This window comes from Panulirus ornatus, chromosome 19, assembly GCF_036320965.1.
Source record: "Panulirus ornatus isolate Po-2019 chromosome 19, ASM3632096v1, whole genome shotgun sequence".
In the NCBI taxonomy this organism is placed as follows: domain Eukaryota; kingdom Metazoa; phylum Arthropoda; class Malacostraca; order Decapoda; family Palinuridae; genus Panulirus; species Panulirus ornatus.
The window spans coordinates 35,632,799-35,660,786 of NC_092242.1; positions in this window are offsets into that span (position 1 = coordinate 35,632,799).

Sequence of the window (27,988 nt, forward strand, 5' to 3'; positions counted from 1 at the left end):
GTGAAGAGCTTGTAGATTTGTTCGCTGGAAAAGGACTGGTGATCGGGAATACCTGGTTTAAAAAGAGACATATACTTAAGTACACGTATGTAAGTAAGAGGGATGGCCAAAGAGCGTTATCAGATCACGTGTTAATTGATAGGCACGCGAAAGAGAGACTTTTGGATGTTAATGTGCTGAGAGGTGCAACTGGAGGGATGTCTGATCATTATCTTGTGGAGGCGAAGGTGAAGATTTGTAGAGATTTTCAGAAAATAGGAGAGAATGTTGGGATGAAGAGAGTGGTCAGAGCAGGTGAGCTTGGGAAGGAGACTTGTGTAAGTGAGTACCAGGAGAGACTGAGTGCAGAATGGATAAAGGTGAGAACTAAGGACGTAGGGGGAGTGGGGGAGGAATGGGATGTATTTAGGGAAGCAGTGATGGCTTGTGCAAAAGATACTTGTGGCATGAAAAGCGTGGGAGGTGGGCAGATTAGAAAGGGTAGTGAGTGGTGTGAGGAAGAAGTAATATCATTAGTGAAAGAGAAGTGTGAGGCATTCGGACGATTTTTGCAGGGAAATAATGCAAATGACCGGGAGATATATTAAAGAAAGAGGCAGGAGGTTAAGAAAAAGGTGCAAGAGGTGAAAAAGAGGGCAAATGAGAGTTGAGGTGAGAGAATATCATCAAATTATAGGGAGAATAAAAAGATGTTTTAGAAGGAGGTTAATAAAGTGGGTAAGACAAGGGAACAAATGGGAACATCAGTGAAGGGGGCTAATGAGCAGGTGATAATAAGAAGTGGTGATGCGAGAAGGAGATGGAGTTTGAAGGTTTGTTGAATGTGTTTGATGATAGACTGGCAGGTATAGGGTGTTTTAGTCGATGTGGTGTTCAAAGTGAGAGGGTTAGGGTTAACGCTTTGGTAAAAAAAGAAGGGGCAGAAAAAGCTTTGCGGAAGATGAAAGCCGGTAAGGGGGTGAGTTTGGATGGTATTGCAGTGGAATATGTAAAATATGGGGGTGACTGTGTTGTTGACTGGTTGGTAAGGTGATTTAATGTATGTATGACTCATGGTTAGGTGCCTAAGGGATGGCGGAATGCTTGCATAGTGCCATTGTACAACAGCAAAGGGGATAAAGGTGAGTGCTCAAATTAAAGAGTCTATAAGTCGATTGAGTACTCCTGTCAAACTATCTGGTAGGGTATTGATTGAGAGGATGAAGGCATGTACAGAGCATCAGACTGGGGAAGAGCAGTGTGGTTTGAGAATTGGTAGAGGATGTGTGGATCAGGTGTTTGCTTTGCATAATGTATATGGGAAATACTTAGAAAAGCAAATGGATTTCTATGTAGCATTTATGGATCTGGAGAAGGCATATGATAGAGTTGATAGAGGTGGTCTGTAGAAGCTATTAAGAATATATGGTGTGGGAGGCAAGTTGTTAGAAGCAGTGAAAAGTTTTTATCGAGGATATAAGGCATATGTACGTGTAGGAAGAGAGGAAAGTGACTGGTTCTCAGTGAATGTCGGTTTGCGGCAGGGGTGTTTGATTTGTTTTTGGATGGAATTGTTAGGGAGGTGAATGCAAGAGTTTTGGAGAGAGGGGCAAGTATGCATTCTGTTTTGGATGAGATAGCTTGGAGAGTGAGTCAGTTGTTGTTCACTGATAATACATCGCTGGTGGCTGATTCGGGTGAGAAACTGTAGAGGCTGGAGATTGAGTTTGGTAAAGTGTGTAAAAGAAGAAAGCTGAGAGTAAATGTGAATAAGAGCAAGGTTATTAGGTACAGTAGGGTTGAGGGGCAAGTCAATTGGGAGGTAAGTTTGAATGGAGAAAAAGGGAGGAAGTGAATAGTTATAGATATCTGGGAGTGGATGTGGCAGCGGATAAAACCCTGGGAAGCGGAAGTGAGTCATAGGGTTTGGGAGGGGGGCGAAAGATTTGGAAGCGTTGAAAAATGTGTGGAAGGCGAGAATGTTATCGCGGAAAGCAAATATGCGTAATTTTGAAGGAATAGAGGTTAAAAAAATGTTATATGGTTACGAGGTTTGAGCCATAGATATAGTTGTGCGAAGGAAGATGGATGTTCTGGAAATGAGATGTTTGAAGACAATATGTGGTGTGAGGTGGTTTGATCGAGTAAGTAATGAGAGGGTAAGAGAAATGTCCTGTAACAAAAAGATTGTGGTTGAGAGAGCAGAGAACGGTGTTTTGAAATGGTTTGGTCACATGGAGAAAATAAGTGAGGAAATATTGACAAAGACGATACATGTGTCAGAAGTGGAGGGAACGAGAAGTGGGACACCAAATTGGAGGTGAGAAGATTAAGTGAAAAAAAAATGAGTGATCGGGGCTTGAACCTGCAGGAGGGTGAAAAGTGTGCAAGGAATAGAGAGAATTAGAACGATATGGTATACAGGGGTCGACGTGCTGTCCATGGATTGAACCAAGGCATGTGAAACGTCTGGGGTAAACTATGGAAAGTTTTCTGGGGGATGGATGTGGAAAGAGGGCTGTGGTTTCGTTGCATTATACATGACAACTAGAGACAGTGTGAACGAATGTGGCGTTTGTTCTCTTTTCCTAGTGCTACCTTGCGCACATGCTCAGGGAGGGGATTCCCATTTCATGTGTGGCGGGTGGCGACGGGAAACGATAAGGGCAGACAGTATGAATCATGTACATGTGTATTTATGTACATGTCTGAGTATGTGTATATATGCATACGTTGCGATGTAAAGGTATGTATATGTGAGTGTGCGGACGTGTATGTATAAACATGTGTATGTGGGTGGGTTGGGTCATTCTTTCCTCTGTTTCCCTGCGCTGCCTCTTCTTTTTTTTTTCTGAATACTACTTGCCATTTCCCGATTTAGCGAGATAGCGTTAAGAATATAGGATTGGGAGTTTGAAGGAAGGTCCTCACTTGGCTCCATTTCTGTTCCTTCTTTTGAAAATTATAACGAAGAGGAGAGGATTGAGAGCCCCCCGCTTCCTACACTTTTAGTCGCCTTCTACGACTCACAAGGAATACGTGGGAAGTATTCTTTCTCCCCTATCCCCATGTATAATATATATACATTATACTTCCCACGTATTCCCTGCGTGTCGTAGAAGGCGACTAAAAGGGAAGGGAGCGGGGGCCTGGAAATCCTCCCCTCTCGTTTTTTTTTTTTTTTTTTTTCCAAAAGAAGGAACAGAGAAGAGGGCCAGGTGAGGATATTTCCCTCAAAGGCCCAGTCCTCTGTTCTTAACGCTACCTCGCTATCGCGGGAAATGGCGAATAGAAGGAAAAAAAAAAAAATATATATATATATATATATATATATATATATATATATATATATATATATATATATATATATATATATATATATATATACATATATATATATATATATATATATATATATATATATATATATATATATATATATATATATATATATATATATATATATATATATATATATATATATACATATATATATATATATATATATATATATATATATATATATATATATATATATATATATATTTATATATATATATATATATATTTATATATATATATTTATATATATATATATATATATATATATATATATATATATATATATATATATATATATATATATATATATATATATATATATATATATATATATATATATATATATATATATATATATATATTTATTATTTCATTTTATTTTGCTTTGTCGCAGTCTCCCGCGTTTGCGAGGTAGCGCAAGGAAACAGACGAAAGAAATGGCCCAACCCATACCCCATACACATGTTTATACATACACGTCCACACACGCAAGTATACATAACCATACATCTCAATGTACACATATATATACACACACAGATACCTACATATATACACATGCACACAATTCACACGGTCTGCCTTTATTCATTCCCATCGCCACCTCGCCACACATGGAATAACATCCCCCTCCCCCATCATGTGTGCGAGGTAGCGCTAGGAAAAGACAACAAAGGCCCCATTCGTTCACACTCAGTCTATAGCTGTCATGCAATAATGCCCGAAACCACAGCTCCCTTTCCACATCCAGGCACCACAGAACTTTTCATGGTTTACCCCAGACGCTTCACAAGCCCTGATTAAAACCATTGACAGCACGTCGACCCCTGTATACCACATCGATCCAATGCACTCTATTGCTTCCACGCCTTTCACCCTCCTGCATGTTCAGGCCCCGATCACTCAAAATCTTTTTTCACTCCATCTTTCCACCTCCAATTTCGTCTCCCACTTCTCCTCGTTCCCTCCACCTCCAACAGATATATCCTCTTGGTCAATCTTCCCTCACTAATTCTCTCCATGTGCCCAAACCATTTCAAAACACCCTCTTCTGCTCTCTCAACCACGCTCTTTTTATTTCCACACATCTCACTTACCCTTACATTACTTACTCGATCAAACCACTTCACACCACATATTGTCCTCAAACATCTCATTTCCAGCACATCCACTCTCCTGCGCACAACTCTATCCATAGCCCACGCCTCGGAACCATACAGCATTGTTGGAACCACTATTCCTTCAAACATAGCCATCTTTGCTCTCGAAGAAAACGTTCTCGACTTCCACACACTCTTCAAGGCTCCCAGGATATTCGCCCCCCGCCCCACCCTATGATTCACTTTCGCTTGCCATGGTTTCATCCGCTGCCAGATCCTCTCCCAGATATCTAAAACACTTTACTTCCTCCAGTTCTTCTCCATTCAAACTTACCTCACATTTAACTTGACCCTCAACCCTACTGTACCTAAAAACCTTGCTCTTATTCACATTTACTCTTAACTTTCTTCTTTCACACACTTTCCTAAACTCAGTCACCAGCTTCTGCAGTTTCTCACATGAATCAGACACCAGCGCTGTATCATCAGCGAACAACAACTGTCTCACTTCCCAAGCTCTCTCATCCCAAACAGACTTCATACCTGCCCCTCTTTCCAAAACTCTTGCATTAACCTCCCTATTAAACCCATCCATAAACAAATCAAACAACCAAGGAGACATCACACACCCCTGCCGCAAACCTACATTCACTGAGAACCAATCACTTTCCTCTCTTCCTACACGTACACATGCCTTACATCCTCGATAAAAACTTTTCACTGCTTCTAAAAACTTGCCTCCCACACCATATATTCTTAGTACCTTCCACAGAGCATCTCTATCAACTCTATCATATGACTTCTCCAGATCCAAAAACGCTACATACAAATCTATTGGTTTTCTAAGTATTTCTCACATACATTCTTCAAAGCAAACACCTAATCGACATATCCCGTACAACTTCTCAAACCACACTGCTCTTCCCCAATCTGATGCTCTGTACATGCCTTCTCCCTCTCAATCAAGACCCTCCCATATAATTTACCAGGAATACTCAACAAACTTATACGTCTGTAATTTGAGCACTCACTCTTATCCCCTTTGCCTTTGTGCAATGGCACTATGCACGCATTCCGCCAATCCTCAGGCACCTCACGATGAATCATACATACATTAAATAGCCTTACCAACCAGTCAACAATGAAGTCACCCCCTTTTTTAATAAATTCCACTGCAATACCATCCAAACCTGCTGCCTTGCCGGCTTTCATTTTCCCGAAAGCTTTTACTACCTCTTCTCTGTTTACAAAATCATTTTCCCTAACCCTCTCACTTTGCATACCACCTCGAACAATATACCCAATATCTACCAATCTATTATCAAACGTATTCAAAAAACCTTCAAAATACTCAATCCATCTCCTTCTCACATCACCACTACTTGTTATCACCTCCCCATTAGCCCCCTTCACTGAAGTTCCCATTTGCTCCCTTGTCTTACGCACTTTATTTATCTCGTTCGAGAACATTTTTTTATTCTCCCTAAATTTTAACGATACTCTCTCACCCCAACTCTCATTTGCCCTCTTTTTCACCTCTTGCACCTTTCTCCTGTCCTCCTGTCTCTTTCTTTTATACATCTCCCACTCATTTGCATTTTTTCGCTGCCAAAATCGTCCAAATGCCTCTCTCTTCTCTTTCACTAATAATCTTACTTCTTCATCCCAACACTCACTACCCTTTCTGATCAACCCACCCCCCACGCTTCTCATGCCACAAGCACCTTCTGCGCAAGCTATCACTGCTTCCTTAAATACATCCCATTCCTCCCCCACTCTCCCTTATCTCCTTTGTTCTCACCTTTTTCCATTCTGTACTCAGTCTCTCCTGGTACTTCCTCACACAAGTCTTCTTCCCAAGCTCACTTACTCTCACCACCCTCTTCACCCCAACATTCTCTCTTCTTTTCTGAAAACCCATACAAATCTTCACCTTCGCCTCCACAAGATAATGATCAGACATCCCTCCAGTTGCACCTCTCAGCACATTAACATCCGAAAGTCACTCTTTCGCGCGCCTGTCAAATAACACGTAATCCAATAACGCTCTTTGGCCATCTCTCCTACTGACATACGCATACTTATGTATATCTCGCTTTTTAAAACAGGTATTCCCAATCACCAGTCCCTTTTCAGCACATAAATCTACAAGCTCTTCACCATTTCCACTTACAATACTGAACACCCCATGCATACCAATTATTCCCTCAACTGCCACATTACTCACCTTTGGATTCAAATCACCCATCACTATAACCCGGTCTTGTGCATCAAAACCACTATCACACTCATTCAGCTGCTCCCAAAACACTTGCCTCTCATGATCTCTGTTCTCATGCCCAGGTGCATATGCACCAATAATCACCCATCTTTCTCCATCAGCTTTCAGTTTTACCCATATTAATCTAGAATTTAATTTCTTACAATCTATCACATACTCCCACAACTCCTGTTTCAGGAGTAGTGCTACTCCTTCCCTTGCTCTTGTCCTCTCACTAACTCCTGACTTTATTCCCAAGACAATCCCAAACCACTCTTCCCCTTTACCCTTTAGCTTCGTTTCACTCAGAGCCAAACATCCAGGTTCCTTTCCTCAAACATACTACCTATCTCTCCTTTTTTAACATCTTGGTTACAACCACACACATTTAGACACCCCAATCTGAGCCTATGAGGAGGATGAGCACTCCCATCGTGACTCCTTCTTCTGTTTCCCATTTTAGAAAGTTATAATACAAGGAGGGAAGGATTTCTGGCCCCCTGCTTCCGTCCCCTCTAGCCGTCTTCTACGACACGTGAGGAATGCGTAGGAAGTATTCTATATATATATATATATATATATATATATATATATATATATATATATATATATATATATATATATATATATATATATTTTTTTTTCTTTTTTTTCTTTTTTTTCATACTATTCGCTATTTTACGCATTAGCGAGGTAGCATTAAGAACAGAGGACTGAGCCTTTGAGGGAACACCTCACTTGGCGCCCTTCTCTGTTCCTTCTTTTGGAAAATGAAAAACGAGAGGGGAGGATTTCCAGCACCCCGCCCCCTTCCCATTTAGTCGCCTTCTACGACACGCAAGGAATACGTGGGAAGAATTCTTTCTCTCCTATCCCCAGGGATAATATATATATATATATATATATATATATATATATATATATATATATATATATATATATATATATATATATATATATATATATATATATATATACATATATATATATATATATATATATATATATATATATATATATATATATATATATATATATTTGATTTGAATGCAAAGGTGAGTAATGTGGCAGTTGAGGGAATAATTGGTATGCATGGGGTGTTCAGTGTTGGCTCTGCAGATTGCAGACCTCTTTGAGAATGTTCAGCAAAGTCTCTAACATTTAGAGACAAACAAAAGGGAAGTCAGTATGAACTTTAATGGATCTCACATTTTAAAAGTTCAAAGCAAAATATGTGCTTCCCTAGCTCTAGGATATTTTAAGGATATGTGTGTATATGTATATATATATGTATATTATCCCTGGGGATAGGGGTGAAAGAATACTTCCCACGTATTCCTCGCGTGTCGTAGAAAGCGACTAGAGGGGACGGGAGCGGGGGGCCGGAAATCCTCCCCTCCTTGTATTAACTTTCTAAAATGGGAAACAGAAGAAGGAGTCACGCGGGGAGTGATCATCCTCCTCGAAGGCTCAGAGTGGGGTGCCTAAATGTGTGTGGATGTAACCAAGATGTGAAAAAAGGAGAGATAGGTAGTATGTTTGAGGAAAGGAACCTGGATGTTTTGGCTCTGAGTGAAACGAAGCTCAAGGGTAAAGGGGAAGAGTGGTTTAGAAATGTCTGGGGAGTGAAGTCAGGGGTTAGTGAGAGGACAAGAGCAAGGGAAGGAGTAGCAATACTCCTGAAACAGGAGTTGTGGGAGTATGTGATAGAATGTAAGAAAGTAAATTCTCGATTAATATGGGTAAAATTGAAAGTTGATGGAGAGAGGTGGGTGATTATTGGTGCATATGCACCTGGGCATGAGAAGAAAGATCATGAGAGGCAAGTGTTTTGGGAGCAGCTAAATGAGTGTGTTAGCGGTTTTGATGCACGAGACCGGGTTATAGTGATGGGTGATTTGAATGCAAAGGTGAGTAATGTGGCAGTTGAGGGAATAATTGGTATGCATGGGGTGTTCAGTGTTGTAAATGGAAATGGTGAAGAGCTTGTAGATTTATGTGCTGAAAAAGGACTGATGATTGGGAATACCTGGTTTAAAAAGCGAGATATACATAAGTATACTTATGTAAGTAGGAGAGATGGCCAGAGAGCGTTATTGGATTACGTGTTAATTGACAGGCGTGCGAAAGAGAGACTTTTGGATGTTAATGTGCTGAGAGGTGCAACTGGAGGGATGTCTGATCATTATCTTGTGGAGGCTAAGGTGAAGATTAGTATGGGTTTTCAGAAAAGAGGAGTGAATGTTGGGGTGAAGAAGGTGGTGAGAGTAAGTGAGCTTGGGAAGGAGACCTGTGTGGGGAAGTACCAGGAGAGACTGTGTACAGAATGGAAAAAGGTGAGAACAATGGAAGTAAGGGGAGTGGGGGAGGAATGGGATGTATTTAGGGAATCAGTGATGGATTGCGCAAAAGATGCTTGTGGCATGAGAAGAGTGGGAGGTGGGCTGTTTAGAAAGGGTAGTGAGTGGTGGGATGAAGATGTAAGAGTATTAGTGAAAGAGAAGAGAGAGGCATTTGGACGATTTTTGCAGGGAAAAAATGCAATTGAGTGGGAGAAGTATAAAAGAAAGAGACAGGAGGTCAAGACAAAGGTGCAAGAGGTGAAAAAAAGGGCAAATGAGAGTTGGGGTGAGAGAGTATCATTAAATTTTAGGGAGAATAAAAAGATGTTCTGGAAGGAGGTAAATAGGGTGCGTAAGACAAGGGAGCAAATGGGAACTTCAGTGAAGGGCGTAAATGGGGAGGTGATAACAAGTAGCGGTGATGTGAGAAGGAGATGGAATGAGTATTTTGAAGGTTTGTTGAATGTGTCTGATGACAGAGTGGCAGATATAGGGTGTTTTGGTCGAGGTGGTGTGCAAAGTGAGAGGGTTAGGGAAAATGATTTGGTAAACAGAGAAGAGGTAGTAAAAGCTTTGCGGAAGATGAAAGCTGGCAAGGCAGCAGGTTTGGATGGTATTGCAGTGGAATTTATTAAAAAAGGGGGTGACTGTATTGTTGACTGGTTGGTAAGGTTATTTAATGTATGTATGACTCATGGTGAGGTGCCTGAGGATTGGCGGAATGCGTGCATAGTGCCATTGTACAAAGGCAAAGGGGATAAGAGTGAGTGCTCAAATTACAGAGGTATAAGTTTGTTGAGTATTCCTGGTAAATTATATGGGAGGGTATTGATTGAGAGGGTGAAGGCATGTACAGAGCATCAGATTGGGGAAGAACAGTGCGGTTTCAGAAGTGGTAGAGGATGTGTGGATCAGGTGTTTGCTTTGAAGAATGTATGTGAGAAATACTTAGAAAAGCAAATGGATTTGTATGTAGCATTTATGGATCTGGAGAAGGCCATATGATAGAGTTGATAGAGATGCTCTGTGGAAGGTATTAAGAATATATGGTGTGGGAGGCAAGTTGTTAGAAGCAGTGAAAAGTTTTTATCGAGGATGTAAGGCATGTGTACGTGTAGGAAGAGAGGAAAGTGATTGGTTCTCAGTGAATGTAGGTTCTGCGGCAGGGGTGTGTGATGTCTCCATGGTTGTTTAATTTGTTTATGGATGGGGTTGTAAGGGAGGTAAATGCAAGAGTCCTGGAAAGAGGGGCAAGTATGAAGTCTGTTGGGGATGAGAGAGCTTGGGAAGTGAGTCAGTTGTTGTTCGCTGATGATACAGCGCTGGTGGCTGATTCATGTGAGAAACTGCAGAAGCTGGTGACTGAGTTTGGTAAAGTGTGTGGAAGAAGAAAGTTGAGAGTAAATGTGAATAAGAGCAAGGTTATTAGGTACAGTAGGGGTGAGGGTCAAGTCAATTGGGAGGTGAGTTTGAATGGAGAAAAACTGGAGGAAGTGAAGTGTTTTAGATATCTGGGAGTGGATCTGTCAGCGGATGGAACCATGGAAGCGGAAGTGGATCATAGGGTGGGGGAGGGGGCGAAAATTTTGGGAGCCTTGAAAAATGTGTGGAAGTCGAGAACATTATCTCGGAAAGCAAAAATGGGTATGTTTGAGGGAATAGTGGTTCCAACAATGTTGTATGGTTGCGAGGCGTGGGCTATGGATAGAGATGTGCGCAGGAGGATGGATGTGCTGGAAATGAGATGTTTGAGGAAAATGTGTGGTGTGAGGTGGTTTGATCGAGTAAGTAACGTAAGGGTAAGAGAGATGTGTGGAAATAAAAAGAGCGTGGTTGAGAGAGCAGAAGAGGGTGTTTTGAAATGGTTTGGGCACATGGAGAGAATGAGTGAGGAGAGATTGACCAAGAGGATATATGTGTCGGAGGTGGAGGGAACGAGGAGAAGAGGGAGACCAAATTGGAGGTGGAAAGATGGAGTGAAAAAGATTTTGTGTGATCGGGGCCTGAACATGCAGGAGGGTGAAAGGAGGGCAAGAAATAGAGTGAATTGGAGTCATGTGGTATACAGGGGTTGACGTGCTGTCAGTGGATTGAAGCAAGGCATGTGAAGCGTCTGGGGTAAACCATGGAAAGCTGTGTAGGTATGTATATTTGCGTGTGTGGACGTGTGTATGTACATGTGTATGGGGGGGGGTTGGGCCATTTCTTTCGTCTGTTTACTTGCGCTACCTCGCAAACGCGGGAGACAGCGACAAAGTATAAAAAAAAAAAAAAAAAATATATATATATATATATATATATATATATATATATATATATATATATATATATATATATATATATATATATATATATATATATATATATATATATATATATATATATATATACATATATTTATATATATAAAAATGCATATATACATATATATATATATACACGAATAAAGTGCATATGAACGCGCACCTTCATAGAACATACTAACCTCCAACAACCAGGGTCGAACCCGGGACCCCTGTGCAAGAGGCAGGCATGCTAACCGCTAGGCTATGGGCCTGGCTAATAGGAGACAACTATTCGAATAATAAGTACTCTAATACCCTTCGTCTCACAATGGTGAGCAACGTGTTCTATACCGGTTATTTCCTAACAGGCGCACATAGCCAGCTGATAGCGTTTTACCGAACCTAACTGTACAACGCGGAGGCATATGAATACGAATAAAGTGCATATGAACGCGCACCTTCATAGAACATACTAACCTCCAACAGCCAGCGTATTCGAGTACTTAGTATTCGAGTAGTTGGGATATTTTTCACATACATTCTTCAAAGCAAACACCTGATCCACACATACTCTACCACTTCTGAAACCACACTGCTCTTCCCCAATCTGATGCTCTGTACATGCCTTCACCCTCTCAATCAATACCCTCCCATATAATTTACCAGGAATACTCAACAGACTTATACCTCTGTATTTTGAGCACTCACTCTTATCCCCTTTGCCTTTGTACAATGGCACTATGCACGCATTCTGCCAATCCTCAGGCACCTCACCAATAAATAACCTTACCAACCAGTCAGCAATACAGTCACCCACTTTTTTAATAAATTCCACTGCAATACCATTCAAACCTGCTGCCTTGCCGGCTTTCATCTTCCGCAAAGCTTTTACTACCTCTTCTCTGTTTACCAAATCATTTTCCCTAACCCTCTCACTTTGCACAACACCTCGACCAAAACACCCTATATCTGCCACTCTATCATCAAACACATTCAACAAACCTTCAAAATACTCACTCCATCTGCTTCTCACATCATCACTACTTGTTATCACCTCCCCATTTGCGCCCTTCACTGAAGTTCCCTTGTCTTAAGCACTTTATTTACCTCCTTCCAGAACATCTTTTTATTCTCCCTAAAAGTTAATGATACTCTTTCACCCCAACTCTAATTTGCCCTCTTTTTCACCTCTTTCACCGATCTCCTGACCTCCTGTCTCTTTCTTTTATACATCTCCCACTCAATTGCATTTTTTCCCTGCCAAAATCGTCCAAATCCCTCTCTCTTCTCTTTCACTAATAATCCCACCACTCACTACCCTTTCTAATAAACCCACCTCCCACTCTTCTCATGCCACAAGGATCTTTTGCGCAATCCATCACTGACTCCCTAAATACATCCCATTCCTCCCACACTCCCCTTACTTCCATTGTTCTCACCTTTTTCCATTCTGTACTCAGTCTCTCCTGGTACTTCCTCATACAAGTCTCCTTCCCAAGCTCACTTACTCTAACCACCCTCTTCACCACAACATTCACTCTTTTTTTCTGAAAACCTATACAAATCTTCACCTTAGCCTTCACAAGATAATGATCAGACATCCTTCCAGTTGCACCTCTCAGCACATTAACATCCAAAAGTCTCTCTTTCGCGCGCCTGTCAATTAACACGTAATCCAATAACACTCTCTGGCCATCTCTCCTACTTACATAAGTATACTTATGTATATCTCGCTTTTTAAACCAGGTATTCCCAATCACCAGTCCTTTTTCAGCACGTAAATCTACAAGCTCTTCACCATTTCCATTTACAACAATGAACACCCCATGTAAACCAATTATTCCCTCAACTGCCACATTACTCACCTATGCATTCAAATCACCCATCACTATAACCCGGTCTCGTGCATCAAAACCACTAACACACTCATTCAGCTGCTCCCAAAACACTTACCTCTCAAGATCTTTCTTCTCATGCCCAGGTGCATATGCACCAATAATCACCCATCTCTCTCCATCAACTTTCAGTTTTACCCATAATAATCGAAAATTTACTTTCTTACATTCTATCACATACTCCCACAACTCCTGTTTCAGGAGTACTGCTACTCCTTCCCTTGCTCTAGTTCTCTCACTAACCCCTGACTTTACTCCCAAGACATTCCCAAACCACTCTTCCCCTTTACCCTTGAGCTTCGTTTCACTCAGAGCCAAAACATCTAGGTTCCTTTCCTCAAACATACTACCTATCTCTCCTTTTTTCACATCTTGGTTACATCCACAAACATTTAGACATCCCAGTCTGAGCCTCCGAGGTGGATGAGCACTCCCCGCGTGACTCCTTCGTCTGTTTCCCATTTTAGAAAGTTAAAAATACAAGGAAGGGAGGATTTCTGCCCCCCCGCTCCCGTCCCCTCTAGTCGCCTTCTACGACACGCGAGGAATGCGTGGGAAGTATTCTTTCACCACTATTCTTAGGGATAATATATATATATATATATATATATATATATATATATATATATATATATATATATATATATATATATATATATATATATATTTTGTTTTTTATACTTTGTCGCTGTCTCCCGCGTTTGCGAGGTAGCGCAAGGAAACAGACGAAAGAAATGGCCCAACCCCCCCCCCCATACACATGTATATACATACGTCCACACACGCAAATATACATACCTACACAGCTTTCCATGGTTTACCCCAGACGCTTCACATGCCTTGATTCAATCCACTGACAGCACGTCAACCCCGGTATACCACATCGCTCCAATTCACTCTATTCCTTGCCCTCCTTTCACCCTCCTGCATGTTCAGGCCCCGATCACACAAAATCTTTTTCACTCCATCTTTCCACCTCCAATTTGGTCTCCCTCTTCTCCTTGTTCCCTCTACCTCCGACACATATATCCTCTTGGTCAATCTTTCCTCACTCATCCTCTCCATGTGCCCAAACCACTTCAAAACACCCTCTTCTGCTCTCTCAACCACGCTCTTTTTATTTCCACACATCTCTCTTACCCTTACGTTACTCACTCGATCAAACCACCTCACACCACACATTGTCCTCAAACATCTCATTTCTAGCACATCCATCCTCCTGCGCACAACTCTATCCATAGCCCACGCCTCGCAACCATACAACATTGTTGGAACCACTATTCCTTCAAACATACCCATTTTTGCTTTCCGAGATAATGTTCTCGACTTCCACACATTCTTCAAGGCCCCCAGAATTTTCGCCCCCTCCCCCACCCTATGATCCACTTCCGCTTCCATGGTTCCATCCGCTGCCAGATCCACTCCCAGATATCTAAAACACTTCACTTCCTCCAGTTTTTCTCCATTCAAACTCACCTCCCAATTGACTTGACCCTCAACCCTACTGTACCTAATAACCTTGCTCTTATTCACATTTACTCTTAACTTTCTTCTTCCACACACTTTACCAAACTCAGTCACCAGCTTCTGCAGTTTCTCACATGAATCAGCCACCAGCGCTGTATCATCAGCGAACAACAACTGACTCACTTCCCAAGCTCTCTCATCCCCAACAGACTTCATACTTGCCCCTCTTTCGAAAACTCTAGCATTTACCTCCCTAACAACCCCATCCATAAACAAATTAAACAACCATGGAGACATCACACACCCCTGCCGCAAACCTACATTCACTGAGAACCAATCACTTTCCTCTCTTCCTACACGTACACATGCCTTACATCCTCGATAAAAACTTTTCACTGCTTCTAACAACTTTCCTCCCACACCATATATTCTTAATACCTTTGACAGAGCATCTCTATCAACTCTATCATATGCCTTCTCCAGATCCATAAATGCTACATACAAATCCATTTGCTTTTCTAAGTATTTCTCACATACATTCTTCAAAGCAAACACCTGATCCACACATCCTCTACCACTTCTGAAACCACACTGCTCTTCCCCAATCTGATGCTCTGTACATGCCTTCACCCTCTCAGTCAATACCCTTCCATATAATTTACCAGGAATACTCAACAAACTTATACCTCTGTAATTTGAGCACTCACTCTTATCCCCTTTGCCTTTGTACAATGGCACTATGCACGCATTCCGCCAATCCTCAGGCACCTCACCATGAGTCATACATACATTAAATAACCTTACCAACCAGTCAACAATACAGTCACCCCCTTTTTTAATAAATTCCACTGCAATACCATCCAAACCTGCTGCCTTGCCGGCTTTCATCTTCCGCAAAGCTTTCACTACCTCTTCTCTGTTTACCAAATTATTTTCCCTAACCCTCTCACTTTGCACACCACCTCGACCAAAACACCATATATCTGCCACTCTATCATCAAACACATTCAACAAACCAAATATATATATATATATATATATATATATATATATATATATATATATATATATATATATATATTATATTTTTTTTTATTTATTATACTTTGTCGCTGTCTCCCGCGTTTGCGAGGTAGCGCAAGGAAACAGACGAAAGAAATGTCCCAACCCCCCCCCCATACACATGTATATACATACGTCCACACACACAAATATACATACCTACACAGCTTTCCATGGTTTACCCCAGACGCTTCACATGCCTTGATTCAATCCACTGACAGCACGTCAACCCCGTTATACCACATCGCTCCAATTCACTCTATTCCTTGCCCTCCTTTCACCCTCCTGCATGTTCAGGCCCTGATCACACAAAATCTTTTTCACTCCATCTTTCCACCTCCAATTTGGTCTCCCTCTTCTCCTCGTTCCCTCCACCTCCGACACATATATCCTCTTGGTCAATCTTTCCTCACTCATTCTCTCCATGTGCCCAAACCACTTCAAAACACCCTCTTCTGCTCTCTCAACCACGCTCTTTTTATTTCCACACATCTCTCTTACCCTTACGTTACTCACTCGATCAAACCACCTCACACCACAATTTGTCCTCAAACATCTCATTTCCAGCACATCCATCCTCCTGCGCACAACTCTATCCATAGCCCACGCCTCGCAACCATACAACATTGTTGGAACCACTATTCCTTCAAACATGCCCATTTTTGCTTTCCGAGATAATGTTCTCGACTTCCACACATTCTTCAAGGCCCCCAGAATTTTCGCCCCCTCCCCCACCCTATGATCCACTTCCGCTTCCATGTTTCCATCCGCTGCCAGATCCATTCCCAGATATCTAAAACACTTCACTTCCTCCAGTTTTTCTCCATTCAAACTCACCTCCCAATTGACTTGACCCTCAACCCGACTGGACCTAATAACCTTGCTCTTATTCACATTTACTCTTAACTTTCTTCTTCCACACACTTTACCAAACTCAGTCACCAGCTTCTGCAGTTTCTCACATGAATCAGCCACCAGCGCTGTATCATCAGCGAACAACAACTGACTCACTTCCCAAGCTCTCTCATCCCCAACAGACTTCATACTTGCCCCTCTTTCCAAAACTCTTGCATTTACCTCCCTAACAACCCCATCCATAAACAAATTAAACAACCATGGAGATATTACACACCCCTGCCGCAAACCTACATTCACTGAGAACCAATCACTTTCCTCTCTTCCTATATATATATATATATATATATATATATATATATATATATATATATATATATATATATATATATATATATATATATATATATATATATATATATATATATATATATATATATATATATATATATATATATATATATATAATTTACATTCTAAAAGATGAAGCGTAAAGAGTCACGCGGAGAGTGCTCATCCTCCTCGAAGGCTCAGATTGGTGTGTGTAAATGTGTGTGGATGTAACCAAGATGAGAAAAAAGGAGAGATAGGTAGTATGTTTGAGGAGAGGGACCTGGATGTTTCGGCTCTGAGTGAAACGAAGCTCAAGGGTAAAAGGGAAGAGTGGTTTGGGAATGTCTTAAGAGTAAAGTCAAGCGTTAGTGAGAGGGCAAGAGAAAGGGAAGGAGTAGCACTACTTTTGACACAGGAATGGTGGGAGTATGTGATAGTGTAAAAAAATAAACTCTAAATTTATATAGGTGAGACTGAAAGTGGATGGAGAGAGATAGGTGGTTATTGGTGCATATGCTCCTGGGCATGAGAAGAAAGATCATGAGAGGCATGTGTTTTGGGAGCAGCTGAGTGAGTGTGTTAGTAGTTTTGATATACGAGATCAGGTTATAGTGATGGTTGATATTTGGTGTACATGGGATGTTCAGTTCTGTAAATGTAAATGGTGAAGAGCTTGAAGATTTATGTGCTGGAAAATGACTGGTGATTGGAAATACCTGGTTTAAAAACAGAGAAATACATAAGTACACGTATGTAAGTAGAATAGGTGGCCAGAGAGCGTTATTGGATTACGTGTTAACTGTTAGGCGCGGGAAAGAGAGATTTTTGGATGTTAATGTGCTAATATGTACAATTGGAGGGATGTCTGTTCATTATCATTTGACGAAGTTTAAGATTTCTATAGGTTTTCAAAAAAGAAGAGAGAAAGTTGGGGTGAAAAGAGTAGTGAGAGTAAGTGAGCTTGGGAAGGAGATTTGCTTGAGGAAGTACAAGGAGAGACTGCGTATGGAATGGAAAGAGGTGGAAACAAAGGAGGTAAGGGGAGTGAGGGAGGAATGGGATGTATTTAGGGAAGCAGCGATGCCTTGCTCAAAAGATTCTTGAGGCTTGAAAAGCGTGGGTGGCGGGCAGATTGGAAAGGGTAGTGAATGGTGGGATGAAGAAGTATGATTATTAGTGAAAGAGAAAAGAGAGGCTTTTGGACGATTTTTGCAGGGGAAAAATGTAAATGATTGGGAGATGTATAATAGAAAGAGGCAGGAAATCAAGACAAAGGTGCAAGAGGAGAAAAAGAGGGCAAATGAGAGTTGGAGTAAGAGAGTATGATTAAATTTTAAGGAGAATAAAAAGATATTTTGGAGGAAGGTAAATAAAGTGCGTAAGACAAGGGAACAAATGGAAACTTCAGTGAAGGGGGCTAATGGGGAGGTAATAACAAGTAGTGGTGATATGAAAAAATGGAGTGAGTATTTTGAAGGTTTGCTGAACGTGTTTGGTGATAGAGTGGCAGATATAGGGTGTTTTCGTCGAGGTAGTGTGCAAGATAAGAGGGTTAGGTAAAATGATTTGATAAACAAAGAAGAGGTAGTAAAAGCTTTGCGGGAGATGGAAACCGGCAAGGCAGCAGGTTTGAATGGCATTGCAGTGAAAATTATTAAATAAGGGGGTTGACAGTATCGCTGACTGGTTGTTAAGGTTATTCAATTTATGTATTCATGGTGAGGTGCCTGAGGATTGGCAGAATGCTTGCATAGTGCCATTTAAGAAAGACAAAGGGGATAAAAGTGAGAGCTCAAATTACAGAGGTATAAGTTTGTTGAATATTTCTGGGAAACTATACGGGAGGGTATTGATTGAGAGGGTGAAGGCATGTACAGAACATCAGATTGGGGAGGAGCAGTGTGGTTTCAGAAGTGGTTGAGGATGTGTGGATCAGATGTTTGTTTGGAAGAATGTATGTGAGAAATATTTAGGAAAGCAAATAGATTTGTATGTAGCATTTATGGATCTGGAGAAGGCATATGATAGAGTTGATAGAGATGCTCTGTGAAAGGTACTAAGAACATATGGTGTGGGAGGCAAGTAGTTAGAAGAAGTGAAAAGTTTTTATCAACGATATAAGGCATGTGTACGTGTAGAAAGAGAGGAAAATGATTGGTTCTCGGTGAATGTAGGTTTGCGGCAGGTGTGTGTGATGTCTCCATGGTTATTTAATTTGTTTGATGATGTGGTTGTTAGGGAGGTGAATGCAAGACTTTTGAAAAGAGGGACAAGTATGCTTTTTGTTATGGATGAGAGAGCTTGGTAAGTGAGTCAATTGTTGTTCGCTGATGATACAGCGCTAGTGGCGGATTCGTCTGAGAAACTGAACTAGCTGGTGACTGAGTTTTTTGAAGTGTGTAAAAGAAGAAATCTGAGAGTAAATGTGAATAAGAGCAAGGTTATTAGGTACAGTAGGGTTGAGCGACAAGTCAATTAGGACGTAGGTTTGAATGAAGAAAAACTGGAGGAAGTGAAGTGTTTTAGATGTCTGGGAGTGGATTTGGAAGCGGATGGAACCATGGAAGCGGAATTGAATCATAGGGTGGGGAACGGGGTGAAAATTCTGGGAACGTTGAAGAATGTGTGGAAGTCGAGAGCATTATTTCGGAAAGCAAAAATGGGTATGTTTGATGACATAGTGGCTCCAACAATGTTATATGGTTGCGTGGCGTAGGCTATTGATAGAGTTGTGCGGAGGAGGGTGGATGTGCTGGAAAATAGATGTTTGAGGACAATATGTGGAGTGAGGTGGTTTGATCGAGTAAGTAATGATAAGGTAAGAGAGATGTGCGGTTGTAAAAAGAGTGTGGTTGAGACAGCAGAAAAGTGTGTTTTGAAATGGTTTGGTCACATGGAAAGAATGAGTAAGGAAATATTGACAAAGAAGATATATGTGTCACAGGGGGAGGGAAAGAGAAGCAGGAGACCAAATTGGAAGTGGAAAGATGGAGTGAAAAAGATTTTCAGTGATCGGGCTCTGAATATGCAGGAGGGTGAAAGGCGTGCAAGGAATAGAGTGAATTGGAACGATGTGGTATACCCGGGTCGACGTACAGTCATTGGATTGAACCAGGGCATGTGAAGCGTCTGGTCCTTATATTTTAACTTTCTAAAAGGGGAAACAGAAGAAGGAGTCACGCGGGGAGTGCTCAACCTCCTGTAAGGCTCAGATAGGGGTGTCTAAATGTGTGTGGATGTAACCAAGATGAGAAAAAAGGGGAGATAGGTAGTATGTTTGAGAAAAGGAACCTAGATGTTTTGGCTCTGAGTGAAACGAAGCTCGACGGTAAAGGGGAAGAGTAGTTTGGGAATGTCTTGGGAGTAAAGTCAGGGGTTAGTGAAAGGACAATAGCAAGGGAAGGAGTAGCACTACTCATGAAACAGGAGTTGTGGGAATATGTGATAGATTGTAAGAAAGGAAATTCTAGATTGATATGGGTAAAACCGAAAGCTGATGGAGAGAGATGGGTGATTATTGGTGCATATGCACCTGTGCATGAGAATGAAGATCATGAGAGGCAAGTGTTTTGGGAGCAGCTGAATGAGTGTGTTCGTGGTTTTGATGCACGAGACCGGGTTATAGTGATGGGTGATTTGAATGCAAAGATATGTAATGTGGCAATTGAGGGAATAATTGGTATACATAGGGTGTTCAGTGTTGTAAATGGAGATGGTGAAGAGCTTGTAGATTTATTTGATGATAAAGGACTGGTGATTATTAATACCTTGTTTAAAAAGAGGGATATAACATAAGTATATGTATGTAAGTAGGAGAGATGGCGAGAGAGCGTTATTGGATAACGTGTAAATTGATAGGCGTGCGAAAGATAGACTTTTGGATGTTAAATTGCTGAGAGGTGCAACTGGAGAGATGTCTGATCATTATCTTGTGGAGGCGAAGGTGAAGACTTGTAGAGGGTTTCAGAAAAGAAGATTGAATGTTATGGTGGAGAGAGTGGTGAGAGTAAGTGAGCTTGGGAAGGAGACTTGTGTGAGGAAGTACTAGGAGAGACTGAGTACAGAATGGAGAAAGGTGAGAACAAAGGAGGTAAGGGGAGTGGGGGAGGAATGGGATGTATTTAGGGAAGCAGTCATGGCTTGTGCAAATGATGCTTGTGGCATGAAAAGCGTGGGGGGTGGGCAGCTTAGAAAGGGTAGTGAGTGGTGGGATGAAGAAGTAAGATTATTAGTGAAAGAGAAGAGAGAGGCATTTGGACGATTTTTGCCGGGAAAAAAATGCAAATGAGTGGGAGATGTATAAAAGAAAGAGACATGAGGTCAAGAGAAAGGTGCAAGACGTGAAAAGGAGGGCAAATGACAGTTCGAGTGAGAATCATTAAATTTTAGTGATAATAAAAAGTTGTTTTAGAAGGAGGTAAATAAAATGCGTAAGACGGGGGAGCAAATGGGAACTTCAGTGAAGGGGGTTAATGGGTAGGTGATAACAAGTAGTGGTGATGTGAGAATGAGATAGAGTGAGTATTTTGAAGGTTTGTTGAATGTGTTTGATGATAGAATGGCAGATATAGGGTGTTTTGGTCGAGGTGGTGTGCAAAGTGAGAGGGTTAGGGAAAATGATTTGGTAAACAGGGAAGGGGTAGGAAAAGCTTTGCGGAAGATGAATGCCGGCAAGGCAGCAGGTTTGGATGGTATTGCAGTGGAATTTATTAAAAAAGGAGGTGACTTATTGTTGACTGGTTGGTAATGTTTTCTTTATGTATGTATGGTTCATGGTGAGGTACCTAAGGATTGACGGAATGCTTGCATAGTGCCATTGTACAAAGGCAAAGGGGATAAGAGTGAATGCTCAAATTACAGAGGTATAAGTTTGTTGAGTATTCCGGATAAACTATATGGGAGGGTACTGGTTGAAAGGATGAAGACATGTACAGCGCATCAGATTGGGGAAGAGCAGTGTGGTTTCAGAAGTGGTAGAGGATGTGTGGATCAGGTGTTTGCTTTGAAGAATGTACGTGAGAAATACTTAGAAAAGCAAATGGATTTGTCTAAAGCATTTATGGATCTGGAGAAGGCATATGATAGAGTTGACAGAGATTCTCTGTGGAAGGTATTAAGAATATATGGTGTGGGAGGCAAGTTGTTAGAAGCAGTGAAAAGTTTTTATCGAGGATGTATGGCATATGTACGTGTAGGAAGAGAGGAAAGTGATTTGTTCTCAGTGAATATAGGTTTGCGGAAGGGTGTGTGATGTCTCCATGGTTGTATAATTTGTTTATGGATGGGGTTGTTAGGGATGTGAATGCAAGAGTTTTGGAAAGCGGGACAAGTATGAAGTTTGTTGTGGATGAGAGAGCTTGGGAAGTGAGTCAGTTGTTGTTCGCTGATGATACAGCGCTGGTGGCTGAATCGTGTGAGAAACTGCAAAAGCTGGCGACTGAGTTTGGTGTGTGAAAGCAGAAAGTTGAGAGTGAATGTGAATAAGACTAAGGTTATTAGGTACAGTAGGTTTAAGGGTCAAGTCAATTGGGAGGTAAGTTTGAATGGAAAAAAACTGGAGGAAGTGAAGTGTTTTAGATATCTGGGAGTGGATTTTGGCATTGGATGTAACCATGGAAGCGGAAGTGAATTATAGGATGAGGGAGGGGGCGAAAATTCTGGGAGCATTGAAGAATGTGTGGAAGTCGAGAACATTATCTCGGAAGGCAAAAAAAAGATATATATATATACACACACACACACACACATATATATATATATATATATATATATTTTTTTTTTTTTTTTTTTTGCTTTGTCGCTGTCTCCCGCGTATGCGAGATAGCGCAAGGAAACAAACGAAAGAAATGGCCCAACCCACCCTCATACACATGTATATACATATGTCCACACACGCAAAATATACATACCTACACAGCTTTCCATGGTTTACCCCAGACGCTTAACATGCCCCGATTCAATCCACTGACAGCACGTCAACCCCGGTACACCACATCGCTCCAATTCACTCTATGCCTTGCCCTCCTTTCACCCTCCTGCATGTTCAGGCCCCGATCACACAAAATCTTTTTCACTCCATCTTTCCACCTCCAATTTGGTCTCCCTCTTCTCCTCGTTCCCTCCACCTCCGACACATATATCCTCTTGGTCAATCTTTCCTCACTCATTCTCTCCATGTGCCCAAACCATTTCAAAACACACTCTTCTGCTCTCTCAACCACGCTCTTTTTATTTCCACACATCTCTCTTACCCTTACGTTACTTACTCGATCAAACCACCTCACACCACACATTGTCCTCAAACATCTCATTTCCAGCACATCAATCCTCCTGCGCACAACTCTATCCATAGCCCACGACTCGCAACCATATAACATTGTTGGAACCATTATTCCTTCAAACATACCCATTTTTGCTTTCCGAGATAATGTTCTCGACTTCCACACATTCTTCAAGGCCCCCAGAATTTTCGCCCCCTCCCCTACCCTATTATCCACTTCCGCTTCCATGGTTCCATCCGCTGCCAGATTTACTCCCAGATATCTAAAACACTTCACTTCCTCCAGTTTTTCTCCATTCAAACTCACCTCCCAATTGACTTGACCCTCAACCCTACTGTACCTAATAACCTTGTTCTTATTCACATTTACTCTTAACTTTCTTCTTTCACACACTTTACCAAACTCAATCACCAGCTTCTGCAGTTTCTCACATGAATCAGCCATCAGCGCTGTATCATCAGCGAACAACAACTGACTCACTTCCCAAGCTTCTCATCCACAACAGACTTCATACTTGCCCCTCTTTCCAAAACTCTTGCATTCACCTCCCTAACAACCCCATCCATAAACAAATTAAACAACCATGGAGACATCACACACCCCTGCCGCAAACCTACATTCACTGAGAACCAATCACTTTCCTCTCTTCCTACACGTACACATGCCTTACATCCTCGATAAAAACTTTTCACTGCTTCTAACAACTTGCCTCCAACACCATATATTCATAATACCTTCCACAGAGCATCTCTGTCAACTCTATCATATGCCTTCTCCAGATCCATAAATGCTACATACAAATCCATTTGCTTTTCTAAGTATTTCTCACATACATTCTTCAAAGCAAACACCTGATCCACACATCCTCTACCACTTCTGAAACCACACTGCTCTTCCCCAATCTGATGCTCTGTACATGCCTTCACCCTCTCAATCAATACCCTCCCATATAATTTACCAGGAATACTCAACAAACTTATACCTCTGTAATTTGAGCACTCACTCTTTTCCCCTTTGCCTTTGTACAATGGAACTATGCACGCATTCCGCCAATCCTCAGGCACCTCACCGTGAATCATACATACATTAAATAACCTTACCAACCAGTCAACAATACAGTCACCCCCTTTTTTAATAAATTCCACTGCAATACCATCCAAACCTGCTGCCTTGCCGGCTTTCATCTTCCGCAAAGCTTTCACTACCTCTTCTCTGTTTACCAAATCATTTTCCCTAACCCTCTCACTTTGCACACCACCTCGACCAAAACACCCTATATCTGCCACTCTATCATCAAACACATTCAACAAACCTTCAAAATACTCATTCCATCTCCTTCTCACATCACCACTACTTGTTATCACCTCCCCATTTACGCCCTTCACTGAAGTTCCCATTTGCTCCCTTGTCTTACGCACTTTATTTACCTCCTTCCAGAACATCTTTTCATTCTCCCTAAAATTTAATGATACTCTCTCACCCCAACTCTCATTTGCCCTTTTTTTCACCTCTTGCACCTTTCTCTTGACGTCCTGTCTCTTTCTTTTATACGTCTCCCACTCAACTGCATTTTTTCCCTGCAAAAATCGTCCAAATGCCTCTCTCTTCTCTTTCACTAATACTCTTACTTCTTCATTCCACCACTCACTACCCTTTCTAATCAACCCACCTCCCACTCTTCTCATGCCACAAGCATCTTTTGCGCAATCCATCACTGATTCCCTAAATACATCCTACTCCTCCCCCACTCCCCTTACTTCCATTGTTCTCACCTTTTTCCATTCTGTACTCATTCTCTCCTGGTACTTCCTCACACAAGTCTCCTTCCCAAGCTCACTTACTCTCACCACCCTCTTCACCCCAACATTCACTCTTTTTTTTCTGAAAACCCATACAAATCTTCACCTTAGCCTCCACAAGATAATGATCAGACATCCCTTCCGTTGCACCTCTCAGCACATTAACATCCAAAAGTCTCTCTTTCGCGCGCCTGTCAATTAACACGTAATTCAATAACGCTCTCTGGCCATCTCTCCTACTTACATAAGTATACTTATGTATATCTCGCTTTTTAAACCAGGTATTCCCAATCATCAGTCCTTTTTCAGCACATAAATCTACAAGCTCTTCACCATTTGCATTTACAACACTGAACACCCCATGTATACCAATTATTCCCTCAACTGCCACATTACTCATCTTTGCATTCAAATCACCCATCACTATAACCCGGTCTCGTGCATCAAAACCACTAACACACTCATTCAGCTGCTCCCAAAACACTTGCCTCTCATGATCTTTCTTCTCATGCCCAGGTGCATATGCCCCAATAATCACCCATCTCTCTCCATCAACTTTCAGTTTTACCCATATTAATCGAGAATTTACTTTCTTACATTCTATCACGTACTCCCACAATTCCTGTTTCAGGAGTACTGCTACTCCTTCCCTTGCTCTTGTTCTCTCACTAACCCCTGACTTTACTCCCAAGACATTCCCAAACCACTCTTCCCCTTCACCCTTGAGCTTCGTTTCACTCAGCGCCAAAACATCCAGGTTCCTTTCCTCAAACATACTACCTATCTCTCCTTTTTTCACATCTTGGTTACATCCACACACATTTAGGCACCCCAATCTGAGCCTTCGAGAAGTATGAGCACTTCCCGCGTGACTCCTTCTTCTGTTTCCCATTTTAGAAAGTTAAAAAAATACAGAAATATTTACATATATATATATAAATATATATATATATATATATATATATATATATATATATATATATATATATATATATATATATATATATATATATATATATATATATATATATATATATATATATATATATATATATATATATATATATATTCTTTCCTTGTCTCATACTATTCGCCATTTCCCACGTCAGCGAAGTAGTGTTAAGAACAGAGGACTGGGCCTCTGAGGAAACATCCTTACCCGGCTCCCTTCTCTGTTCCTTCCTTTGGAAAATAAAAAATAAAAACGAGAGGCGAGGATTTCCAGCCCCCCGCTCATTTCCCTTTTAGTCGCCTTCTACGACCCGCAGGGAATACGTGGGAAGTATTCTTTCTCCCCTATTCCCAGGGATAAAATGTATTAAAAGCCTAACAATTTTGCAAGACTATTCATCACAAATTTGTTTGCAATATATTTATATGAATTATTCAAGTTTTACTTGTGGAATTGTCCCCAAGGGTTTTAGGTACGATCCTGGTTGTTTGAGATTGGTATGATTTTTTTTTATTATACATAATCAGTCTCCCACATCAGCGAGGTAGCGCCAGGAAACAGACGAAGAATGGCCCATCCACTCACATACACATATATGTACATAAACACTCACATTCGCACGTAAAAATACATATACAGATCAACATTGACATACATATGCATAAACATATGCAGACATTACATATACATACATGTACATACTCACACCTGCTTGCCTTAATCCATTCCGGTCACTACCCTGCCTCAAGAAAACAACATCGCTATTCCCTGCTTCAGCGAGGCAGCGCTAGGAATACTGACAAAAATGTCACATTCGTTCACACTCAGTCTCCAGATATATATATATATATATATATATATATATATATATATATATATATATATATATATATATATATATATATATATATATATATATATATATATATGAATATATATTGTTACGGGACACGTGCGTGTCTTTGTGTATGGTATTGATATTTCTTATCAGGACGAGGATTAAGGCCTCCCTCTGAGACGTCCTCGGAGCTTCAGTTCACACCAAGCATTAGGCTTGATAATCTAATTCTAATTTTATTTTGAAACCAAATGGTCATTTGTCCTTGAGCACCCCGACCCTTCTCCGAGGCGGGGGGATTAAGTTGTCATCAGCTGCGGAATACTTCACCACCGTACTGGACATGTCATCCCTGTAGGCTTACAAGAGGGAGGGTGATCTACGCAGTTTTGAGCTACGTATTCTCCAACCAATCAGAATATTTTTGAGTCCCATAGCCAATCAAAATGTAAGGTTGTATCGCTAGCAGGGAACGCTTGTCTTTACTGTAATACATACCCATGACACCCGCTGAGTCTCTCTCTTTCTAGCCCAGCGAGGTTAGTGGTCCACCCCTGCTGTAAGTCCTGCTGTGTTGTAAGCCTATAAGCCCTGCTGTGCTATAAGCCCATTACCCAAGTGTTGTGCTGTAAGCCCGTTATGATTATCAGTGTAATGTTATCGAAGAACTGCCTTAGAGGAAAGAGAACTCCTGGCTTGAAATCTTATCTGGAATGTTATCTTATGTTCAATGTTAAACTCATTTTCAATGTTAACGTAATGTTTCATGCTTGATTTATGTGCCTATCTTTGTACACTTGAATTCTTTCATTATAGATAGATTAAAAGTAATTGCTGGTCTTTAATTCAATCCCCATAACTTTACTATTGCGTTATCCTGAGTTTGTGCAACTTGACAAATCTATAACGTCCCTTGCAAGACAAGAACAGTAGTATTTGTATCATATGTTACTAGGCGACCTAAGCCTGAATAAGTATTGAATTCGTAACATATAAATTGGCGACCTTGCAGGATTTTTTCTTGCCTTAGCGGAATCTCTTTCCTTTTTCGTTAATCATGCCGTTGACCAGCAACCTGACCGTTTTGACCAGTTCTGTGGATCTGAGCCCTCTCATGAGGACATCAAATCTTTAACAAAGCAAGAGTTGAAAGCTTATTGCAAATAGGTTAAAATTGAACTATGACCGGAAAACTAGT